The sequence below is a fragment of the Sinocyclocheilus anshuiensis genome, unplaced genomic scaffold, assembly GCF_001515605.1.
Source record: "Sinocyclocheilus anshuiensis isolate Anshui unplaced genomic scaffold, SAMN03320099.WGS_v1.1 scaffold880, whole genome shotgun sequence".
In the NCBI taxonomy this organism is placed as follows: Eukaryota; Metazoa; Chordata; class Actinopteri; order Cypriniformes; family Cyprinidae; genus Sinocyclocheilus; species Sinocyclocheilus anshuiensis.
The window spans coordinates 1115331-1125884 of NW_015548254.1; the positions used below are offsets into that span (position 1 = coordinate 1115331).

General features: G+C 34.9%; 1 protein-coding gene across 1 annotated transcript in view; it reads right to left on the minus strand.

Annotated features, from left to right (window-relative positions):
- Window positions 1-1151, minus strand: part of LOC107655405 (WD repeat-containing protein 47-like) — a 15166-nt gene extending 14015 nt beyond the window's left edge. The window contains exon 1 of the mRNA XM_016442883.1: window positions 845-1151. The gene's annotated coding sequence lies outside the window, so the exon portion shown is untranslated. The remainder of the gene's footprint in view (window positions 1-844) is intronic.
- Between the last annotated feature and the right edge of the window lie 9403 nt (window positions 1152-10554).

Below are 10554 nucleotides of genomic sequence, written 5' to 3' on the forward strand. Positions count from 1 at the left end.
GTGTGTGTTTTGTTTTGCCTAAACTGTGGGACCCAATATTCCCACAAGGACAATAAATCATCTACATCATATATTAAATTATTGGTGTATTAAACCAAATAAATCATAAATAAATACATTTAATAACAATGTATTTAAGCATTATAAAGAAATAAATTTATTATAAATACTAAATACATTTATCATAAATAAATAAAAAAATATTCTATGGGTTAGTCAGTCTGTTGTAATTATTAACTATAGAAAAAATAAAAACAACAGTAATCTATGGAATGTCCCCCATTTAGGTAAGCAAATCATTCTGGTTCAGTGCACTATAGCATGCTGCTTAGTAAATCAAGCGACCAGAACTTGTATATTTCATAGACCATATGTTATATAAGAAACAAAAATAATGCATAAGCATCAAAAAATGTAAACCACAATAAATCCACATCACTGACCTCAAGCCCTTTTCAAATGTAGCATCATTTAAATAAATAATGTGATCCAGAGAGAAAATGAAACGTCTTTTAAAGTCTTGATTTATTATGCATGCTAACAATTGCATGCAATTACTGTGACAACTTGTGCCATGCAGTCCTGTCAGCAAAGAGAAGCTTGCATGTGTTTGCATTAGTGCAATGGAGACACTGGGAATTAGGCTGCTGATCTGAACAATTTATTTACTGACTCAGTTCATTGCATGCAACCCTCATATCTGTCATTTTCGCTGACATTCACATGTATAGGCTACACAGCATGCATGTCCTGTCTGGCCCCAAAAGCAACGCAATGAAGCTTTAACTCTCTGCTTGCTTGCAAGACACCGTCAAAAATTCGTGCAGCATTTCCAAAAGCTTACCTAAAACAAAGCTTCGGCCAAACCGGTGTTGTTTATTCAGTCTTCTCCTGCGCGGATTAGCGCGAGCTCAGCGTTCAACCGCCCGAGCGTGAGGTGCGTTTATCCCGACAATGGCTCGGATGGCCCCACCCACCTTCCGCCTGTCTCGCTCTCTCCCTCCATCAGCAGCAGCAGCAGCAGCAGCAGCGGTTACCGGGGGAGAGACGCGCTGCTCCGGTCACACCCACTGAGCGCGCCGCTGCATTGCTGGTCATTGGTCTGTTAAGGTTCTCTTATAAATTATGAGTTTGTGAATCTAAAATATGACACTATGTGGGTCGGAATAAAATGGACAAAGGACATAAATGGACAAAGTTTTCTTTTTCCTCATTTGAAAATATTTAACATCGTACAATTATGACACTTAAGAAACAATATTATTTAATTGTAGTGTTCATTTTTATTGTATTTTATTTTGCTAGAAAGCCAAAAAAAAAAAAAAAAAGACCACTTGATGGCACTATGAAATCACAAGACTGATCTAAAAGCAAGTTCGATTTCACCAGGAACTCATCGATGTGTATACATTAGTGATGGGAAGTTCGGATCATTTTACCGACTCGGACCTTTGAGTCTCGTTCAGCAAAATGAACGAATCTTTTTTCGAGTCATTTCGTTCATTTTAACAAAATATAATTAAAATGTTACGTGTTACTTCCCTAATATGTCTACTACTTACGCAAACGTTGATCACACTACAAACAATACAAAACTGCTATAAGAAACAGAAAATATTAATACATTGTTTCCCTGAGTCTTCAGTCTATGATTAGCTCACCACCTCTTATCCGTTCAAAACGAACGAATCGTTCAAGAACGACCCAACACTAGTATACATTGCTGACCTAATCGGTGAATGCTTTGAGCTGAACGAGGAACTCATTTGAGATTATTTAGAAAGCACACGCATGTCTTCAAGATGTCTGTTAAAGATCGTTTCATCTGGAAAGCATCTGCTGTGTACAAACATCTGATAAACGTCTGTAAAAATCAGTTTTACCTATATTAAAGACATTTTCTAAATGTGGGGTGACCACTGCTCTTTTTCCCGGACACGTCTTGGCAAGGATTTATATGTTGCCTACAATATCCAGGTTTTGGCTTTGTTTTCCTGTTTTCATACTTGCTGATGGTAATGTTCGAAACGTAGTTTGACCAATAACATGCAGGCATCGTACATAATCGACCAATCGTGGTGCGTGAGAAGGTGCATGGGCAGTCAAAGCGATGCAAATACGCGCACATATTAAGTTAGGTGTGTGCGACTTTTTTTGAAGTACTTTTACGCAGATCGATCGGCGTTTGACATCAAAGTACCGTGAGAGCGATTCTTCAGTGACCATTTGAGTTTTAACGTGTTTTAAGGCCTATTTTATACCGTATTTGTCAAATATCGCAGAAAGTATTAACTTAGTGTCCGAATTACAGTTCAGCAATTGATTCTATCTTTGTGAGTCTTCCACTGTTCAGTTTTTGGTAAATCTAGGTCACAAAGTAAGTGCATGAACTGTTACATTTTGGGGCACCCAAGTGTCCATCAATTCCTGTCTGTGAGCGTGACCCTGTTTGGCAAAGGCCTTCATTGTTTTTTTACTAGGACAGCGTTGTTCTCTGCAGTACTGCGTCCCACTTTCTGCTAGTAGTGGGATTTTTTTTTTTTTTTTGTAATTGTCCCACCTCTGCATTTCATAAAGCTGCTTAATTATCATCTAATTAATGATTTTTACACCAGAACATACACTAAAAAATTTTGGGACGGAAATATTTTTTAAATGTTTTTGAAAGAAGTCTCTCATGCACACCAAGGATGAGTTTATTTATTTGAAAAATACAGTAAAAACAGTAATATTGTTAAATGTTATTCCACTTTACTGATTTGTATTTTCATTTGTAAATCATTCCAGTGATGACAAAGCTGAATTTTCAGCATCATTACTCCAGTCTTCAGTGTCAAGAAACATTTATTATTATTACCAATGTCAAAGTGTAAAAGTCTTTACTGAATAATGATGTTTTATTGCTTACTGAATAAAAGTATTAATTTCTTTAAAAAAATTAAAAAAAACCCCATAACCTTCAAAACGAGACAAAATCAATCATAAAGTACAGCCAATCAGAAGAGCGTGTGGGCGGGCTCTTAGTGTTATAGTGTTCTTCTCTCAGAAAGAACACTATTGTCTCGCAATCGAATAGAAATTGGTAAGTAGGCCTATATAAAATAAACAATTTTATCAATGTTCAAAATACATATTCAGCGACTAACACAGTCTTTGTCATGGAAAGCACTTGTTTGTGCACACAGAGTTCACAGTTTGAAAGTTAATGTTTCCTTTAAGTTATTTTCAAGATCTGAGGTAGGCTATAACTGTTGTGTGTCGCAACGTCGAGTATTTTATTTTTGGCCCGAATGAAACGAGGCTGTGAGGGATAGAAGTACAGTGTGTTCGTTCAATGGGTTGTACTGTTGTTTAACAACATCATTGTTCAAAAACCTTCAGTAGACAAAAACACCATAGAACAGTGTTTTAAGTTATGAGTTGTGAAATTACCATTATACAGTGCTTGCCATTGTAAAGACTGTAAGTCTGTCCTTCACAGCCTCGTTTTCATGTGTTAAAGTCAATGACTGAAATGAGTTATGTGGAAACGGGCGTTCAAAGACAATTCTTAGTTCCTTTAGTGACTGCATAAGAATTAATAATTCATAAGTATGAAACACCTCAATTCCTTATTTTCTTCCCTCATTTGCTGCTGTCACAGTATGTGGTTTGTTATCTAATCTTGGTCGATTAATCTTTATGTTGTTTCTGAAATACCATAGACCTATTTGTACTGTCACAATAATATGCATTATTAATTGTGAGTGGAAAAGGAGTGTGGCAGATTTTTCTTTTTGTTGTTTTCACGTTTTTTGTAACCACAGAATGTTTCAGTATGATACAACTGAAAGTCATTAAAGTAAAAAAATCAGGTTTTCTCATGTATCTCTTTCTGAAAAAAAAAACAGCTTTATATTTACATCTTCCCATGCTACATTACAATGCTACATTACAAAATTAAATATGTTTCCATGGTAAGACATTTTATATCAGATATTTAATGTGTTTTCAGGGGATAATTCTTTCATATGGAATAGTTATGGCCTGCGGATTCTGTTGCTTGAAAGAGTGTCATACTTCCTCAGCGGTTTAATGGTGTCAGTTTTTTTGGACTCAGACAGGTCGCAGATTTCCATCTTAGTCCGGTTTTGCCTCCAGCAGCTCGATTCCACTGGTTTGGTGTTCTCATAGATGATCTCTAGAAACACATAACATTACTGTAGAGTTACATCAAATAGTTAACAGTGCAAAGCACAGGCCACGCTGAGGTTCTGGAAGAAAATGGTTTTGCTGTGCACGCTGCACCTAACTGCTCGAGTCTAACCACAGACAATGAGAGGCAGTGTAATCATCAACTGGAGCTCACTCTCATAGCTCTTAACCACATGACACCCACACTCATTCAGAGCTCAGTTTGCGACCCAGGAAATGGCTGACCTTGTACCAAGACTCCTGAGGATGCATTGATTTTCTCAGCAGCGTCTCGTATGAGGACCCCAAACAGTCTGTGTGTCTTTTAAAGGATTTTTGTGGCATAATTTTGATAACAGCAAGAAATAATCTTGATTCTTCCCTCAGTTTAAAGCAAAAATGATAGTTATAGGCTGTAGACATTCATAACCACAAGGCTTTAGCGTTATGTGTGTTGGCTTGAGAGTGAAGTTAGGCCTAGTTTGAGTAAAGTTATACAATCTTTGAACATCATTATTATTGTGATGTTATGTTGTGATGCTTTATGATGCTTATGTCATGCATTTGAAATAATCATTATCAATGTACTGAGCCACATACAAAAGCCACATACACTGTAAAAAATATTTTTCAAGGTTGTAAATAAAGATTATTGGAATACGTTTTACAGAAAAATAGTATTTTAGTCATCCAAAATTTCACGCTTAATTCAATGTGTTGCTTGCCGTTTCTTTGTAATTAGTTGTAAAATTCACTAGATATTTCTGAGTGAAAATTGTTTCTGCACCGATTTTTTTAAGTGTATAAAACATTAATGTGAGACGGACAATGAACTGTAGATTCTTAACATTAGAGTTGGTCAAAGTTAACATTGTTTTTGTTAAATAAATTAGTTTAGGATTAAACTATTTATTTGGCGACCGATTTTTTAAAATGCAACATTGAGTCATTGTAGACGTACCTTTAGGTTTGCGAGTCAAGATGCATATGACAACAATTAACACAACTAGTACTACACATCCAACTGCCAACGCTAGCCATATCCGCCACTGAGCAATGCTGGACGGTGGTGTGGAGGATGTTGTGGGGATTGTTGTGGCTGTAACACAAAAATGTACAAGAAATAGCCCATTGTTAGGTCATTCTGTCACATGTGTGGCTCTTCCTATGGCTGCAGTGTTAACGCTAGATTTATATTCTCAAAGAATGCATGTGTGAATTTGATTATGGAGTTGTATTGAATCAAATATGATTGCAACCTTTTTTTTCTTAAGGGAAAGCAAACAATTTTTTCCTAAATTCTTCCCCTCCAAATCTCTCTACAAACCTGCTTGACAAGCCAGTAATTGTGTTTTTGGTCTTGAACTCCAAAAATGTATTATCATAAATGCAGTGGTGTCTAAAAGGCTAAAACCACATTGAAAATCTGGGGTTCAAACCTTAATTTAATCCTGGACATAAACAGAAAGGTTTAGGAAAAGAAAATAATAATAATAATAATAAAAATTAGTGCTGTCAATCGATTAAAAAATTAAGGTCAGGTAATTGCATATTTTTCTGAAATCAATTGTGATTTTTATATTGTAATAATTGTAATAATAGCAATATATTTTTAATATTTGTTTAATGGTATCTTTTTTTATGACTGAAGTGAAGGTGAGTATCACTGATACCAATACTACTGATATCTCTAGGAAATATTTTTTTTCTTTTTCCTAATATTTAACCATTGTCTATAGCTATTCAACATTACAGTACAATTGAGATCTATCAATTTTAACATTTATTAGACTTTTAAAAACAACAACTTCTAATTTAAGTGAAGTTAAAACAATCTTCACATAAACCCATTATAATAAAAATCATATTTATACCTGTGCCCTTCAGAAAGTAGGAAATATACAGAAATTTAAAGTTATCAAACACTAAATTCTAAATTAAATGGATGAATCCTTAAAGCTACAAAAGTTATTGATTTCCTCTTTTTCCTTTTGTTCTTTGATTAACAGACATCACAGCAGCTGGGTTATGAGATTTTTTGACTGCTATTACTTTAAGAGCTGCTGCTGCTGAACATGATGCGGATCACACGCATCCTATTTTCTCATAACTCTTTAATTTTTCTGTAGGGATGCACCGATACTGAGCTCCTGTACTCATACTCATTAAAATGCCCCGATACCAAACGCCGATACCACACAGCATGTGATAAGTGCCATATTCAGACAAAGAAACACCGACAACAGACAGCAGAATGGAGTTATTAGAGATTAAAGATGTCTACGAAGTAGGGATGGGTGATATCTTATCGTTTGCGATATACCGGTAAAAATTCTCCACACGATAAGAATTCGTCTTCCCGCGATAATAACGATAAAGTCTAGTTGTTGACATATTTCTGTGTGCGACTGTGTGGAGTGACTTGAAGGAAGGCGGACGTGAAATTGAGCAGCTCCTTCTACAATCTGGAACAGGTGCGACAAAAATCGGTCTGAGCCTTGAGTAAGTGTACTATAGTAGCACGTGTGCGACACAGTTTTACATGTGTATGAGTCGTTTACAAACCTGTTGTCCAACAAAGATCGCACCAGTACAAATACGTGAACGTGTTGCGTGTGTTTTGCTTGCTTCATGAGTGTTTCTGCATTATATGAGTGGCTTTGGAAAATAAATCGCTGCACGTTTCAGATGAAAAAAAACGCGACTTCTATTTATGAAAATATCACAGTTAGGAGATTTATAGCGAGTGGTTCCCTGCATTTTTACAGCAAATCGCGTGATTACAGTATACTAAGCCGCTGCAATGAAGCAGCTCTAATGCTATTAAATTAAAGGTTTGTCAACCAATGTGTTAATTTGTAATTTTTACTCATAGCTTGTCCATAACGTAAATACAAGGTAAACTATAGGGCTAATTGCTTGGTTTATTTTTGAAAGTCAGTTTCTTAGTCAAAGTAGTTTGTAGAAGTCAAAGTTTTAACTGTAACAAAAAAAAAACTATATTGCACAGGAAATATACATTTTCATTGTGGGACATGTTGTCATAACTGGAATCTAACATTAAATGACATGTTATATTCAATTTAACAGCTTTTCTGCAAATTTATACTATCAAATAGTTATGAAACACAAAATGATTAATGAAACAGCGAAAATGTAAACGATAATCTATTGTTTTGGTGAACAAATATTGTAATTAATAAACTACATTAATAACGTAAAACAGATGGGACAAAATTTTACTGTAAAAGACAAAATGTACAAAATTATTCTAATTTAAGAGGTTCTTGAACTAGATGCTTGAAACTGACTTACAAAACCATTGCTAAGTGAAACACACATTTGTGTAATCAGAATCAAAATCTAACATTTATTGAGATAAAGCCTTTGTATTAACTAACCTTGGTCATATTTTGGTCATAAAGTGTCAAAAACTCTACTTAAAATATCTGGCTAATTCTATGTGTTAGATTAAATCCAAACATTGTTATTAACAAACTAGGCTTTTAAGATAGCACAAATGTCACTTACTTGTGAGTAAAAGAACAACTATTATACTGCACAGTCGATCCATGCCTAAGCTGGGCACAGAGTGGGTCTTGAATAATAAACCTCCTTCAGAGCAAAAATAGTCTAAAAAGAAGAAAAAGACTAATTGAATGATAGATCCAACTTCAATGAAAACAGCACCTCGCTCGCTCACTCGTGGTGTTGGTTAAAGCTCTTGAAGTCTGGCAGAGATACCTAGACGGGTTCCTGTGTGGTCATGCATATATGAATAGGTCTCAGAGCTATCTGTTGATAGCTTATGAAAAGAATTATATGTTGTCTTCCTGTAGAAGCTTAAGTCTACTAGACATTATTCAAGTAAACAGAATGATTCTTTCAAATGTTTTTTGCAAATAACTATACTTCTAATGCAATACACAGCATGCAAGATCTGCAGCTGAAAAAGTAATAGTTTTAAAATTATTGAAAGTACACTTACCGCTCTTAAAGTGGGTTAAAATGTGAGAGTTGCTTTGAAGTAATGCGCACAAGTTACAGGCATGAAAGCAGGTCAGCAGCATGAACATGAAATGAGAATCAGCACCACAAAAAACTCGACTGACATCAGATGTATCAGGAAAACACCAGAGACGCTTTCTGTTCACTCGCAGAAACGGCACTGCTCAAAAATAATGTCCCCAACTTGTATGTGAACACATTTGGACCTTCAAGTCACAGTTGTATTTCATTGAAATATTTCATTGCATTAGATAGATAGCAAATTAGCATCTGCACAAGATTTTCTCTAAATTAATTGAACTTTTCTGAACCATTTGTGCAATGTCTTTTAATTAACTGATATTTATAGTGAATATTTTAAGTCAGTTCTTTGTACTTTGAAACATAAACATATTTTGGGGAAATATTTCACTTAGAATGTGTTTGTCCTATATTTAGTTCAAATAAATGACACATTGATATTTCGTCTTGATATATTGTATCTAATATTTATGACTTGATATCTTATATTTAATGCAAGACATTTGGACATTAAGTGATTTACGTGTCCACATACTTTTTTGGGGGGGCCCTGTACATTTGATGGAGTTTTGTTTTGACATCTCATACATGACTTGCTGAGAACTGTGACACATTGGATGTGGTTTCGATATTAAACCTAAAGGCAAGCCTAAACCACTGTTTAAAAGTCGAACTAAACATCAAACTGAAACAGAAAATGTAATACTGGCATTTTTTCTTTACAGATCTAAGTTGTATGTCTGTGTATTGCATTATCTGTATATATCACAAAGAATGCTAGGACAAATATATCTCAGTCTTTAATAAAAAAAAGAATACAATTTGCAAATTGCATTACATACAGTAAAAGCAGACTTAAATGTAAATTTAAATACCAGTGAGAAAAAGACCATTGTCCTTGTTCAAATGAGGCAACTGGCATAAATGAGGCACATTTCCACTTTAAACAGAACGATACGTACGAGGTTTTGTATGCACACAACAACAACAACAATATTATTAATAATAATTAAATTCTCCCACTTTGGCTGATGAACTAATGAACTTGTCTTTTGGGTTTATATGCAGGCAGTGATCCTACATAAGCTGGCTAACTGAACTTGTGTTCCATTACTGCATTTTTGGTCAAGAACAGAAATATCTCTCATAACACTGTAGAAGTACCATCCAATGTCATTGCAATTAATGGTGAATACTGACCAATTGACATTGTTTTCTGTATTATTATGCCATTTTTTATGTAATCTTTCTGTTCCAGAGTTACAGTCTAAATCAGTCGGACTGTAGTACCACCTCAGTTTATAATTTCCACCGGGCTGAAAAGTGCAGTTTATAGTGACCGAGTCTCCTTCACAAACTTCAGCGTACTTTGGTTCCAAATAGACGTTCAGTCTTTCCTCTTGACTTCCACCAATCACACCACCTGTTGTGGTCACAAAATGAAGAGAACAGTAATTTATTGTCTGTTGCTAAAACAAGAAGTATACGACTGGAATAGTGTTGATCTTGAGCTTGTTGTGAACGTGATGGTTTCTTTTAGTGAGGTTTATCCAGAATTTTTAAAATACCACCATATTGGTGTGTAGCTGAAACTATTGCTGTATCTATATTTATCTCTATCTATGATGTATCTATTCTTTGTGTCCACAAAGAGTGCTACATAGTGTATTGAGAGAAACGCTCTATTAACTACATAGCCTTCTAACTTCATAACACAACAATAAATAACCCATACAACTTACTCTTATTTATGTGGCAAATACCAAGTTTCCCTCTACTTTCCGACCAGAACTTTTATTATATTACTGAATTTTTTCTTTATTTTTTTTTCTTTGAGAACAGGAATATCTCTCATGACCTTGCAGAAGTACCATCAACTGTCATTGGTCTTGACAGAATTAATGTTGACCAAGTGACATGTTTTCTGTATAAATACGCCATTTTTCAGAGTTACAGTCTAAATCAGTCGGGTTGTAGTACTAAACTTTGTACTTTCCATCTGGCTGAAAAATGCAGTTTCTTGTGACCGAGTCTCCTTTACAGACTTTGTACTTTGGTTTCAAATGGAAGTTCAGTTCCCTTGACTTGTACTGCTGATCAAAGCTCCTGTTGTGGTTAGGAAGTTAAAAGAAATAAGATAATTGATCATTTATTCAAGTATATACGGTTGGAATATTGATGGTTTTGAGCTTGTTAATGCTTTCTTGTTGTTAGATGGATAATTTCTTTTAACACAAAATATCTGCTGACATGTGACTTTAAAGGGGTCATATGATGCTGCTAAAAAGAACATTATTTTGTGTATTTGGTGTAATGAAATGTGTTTATGCGGTTTAAAGTAAAAAAAACACA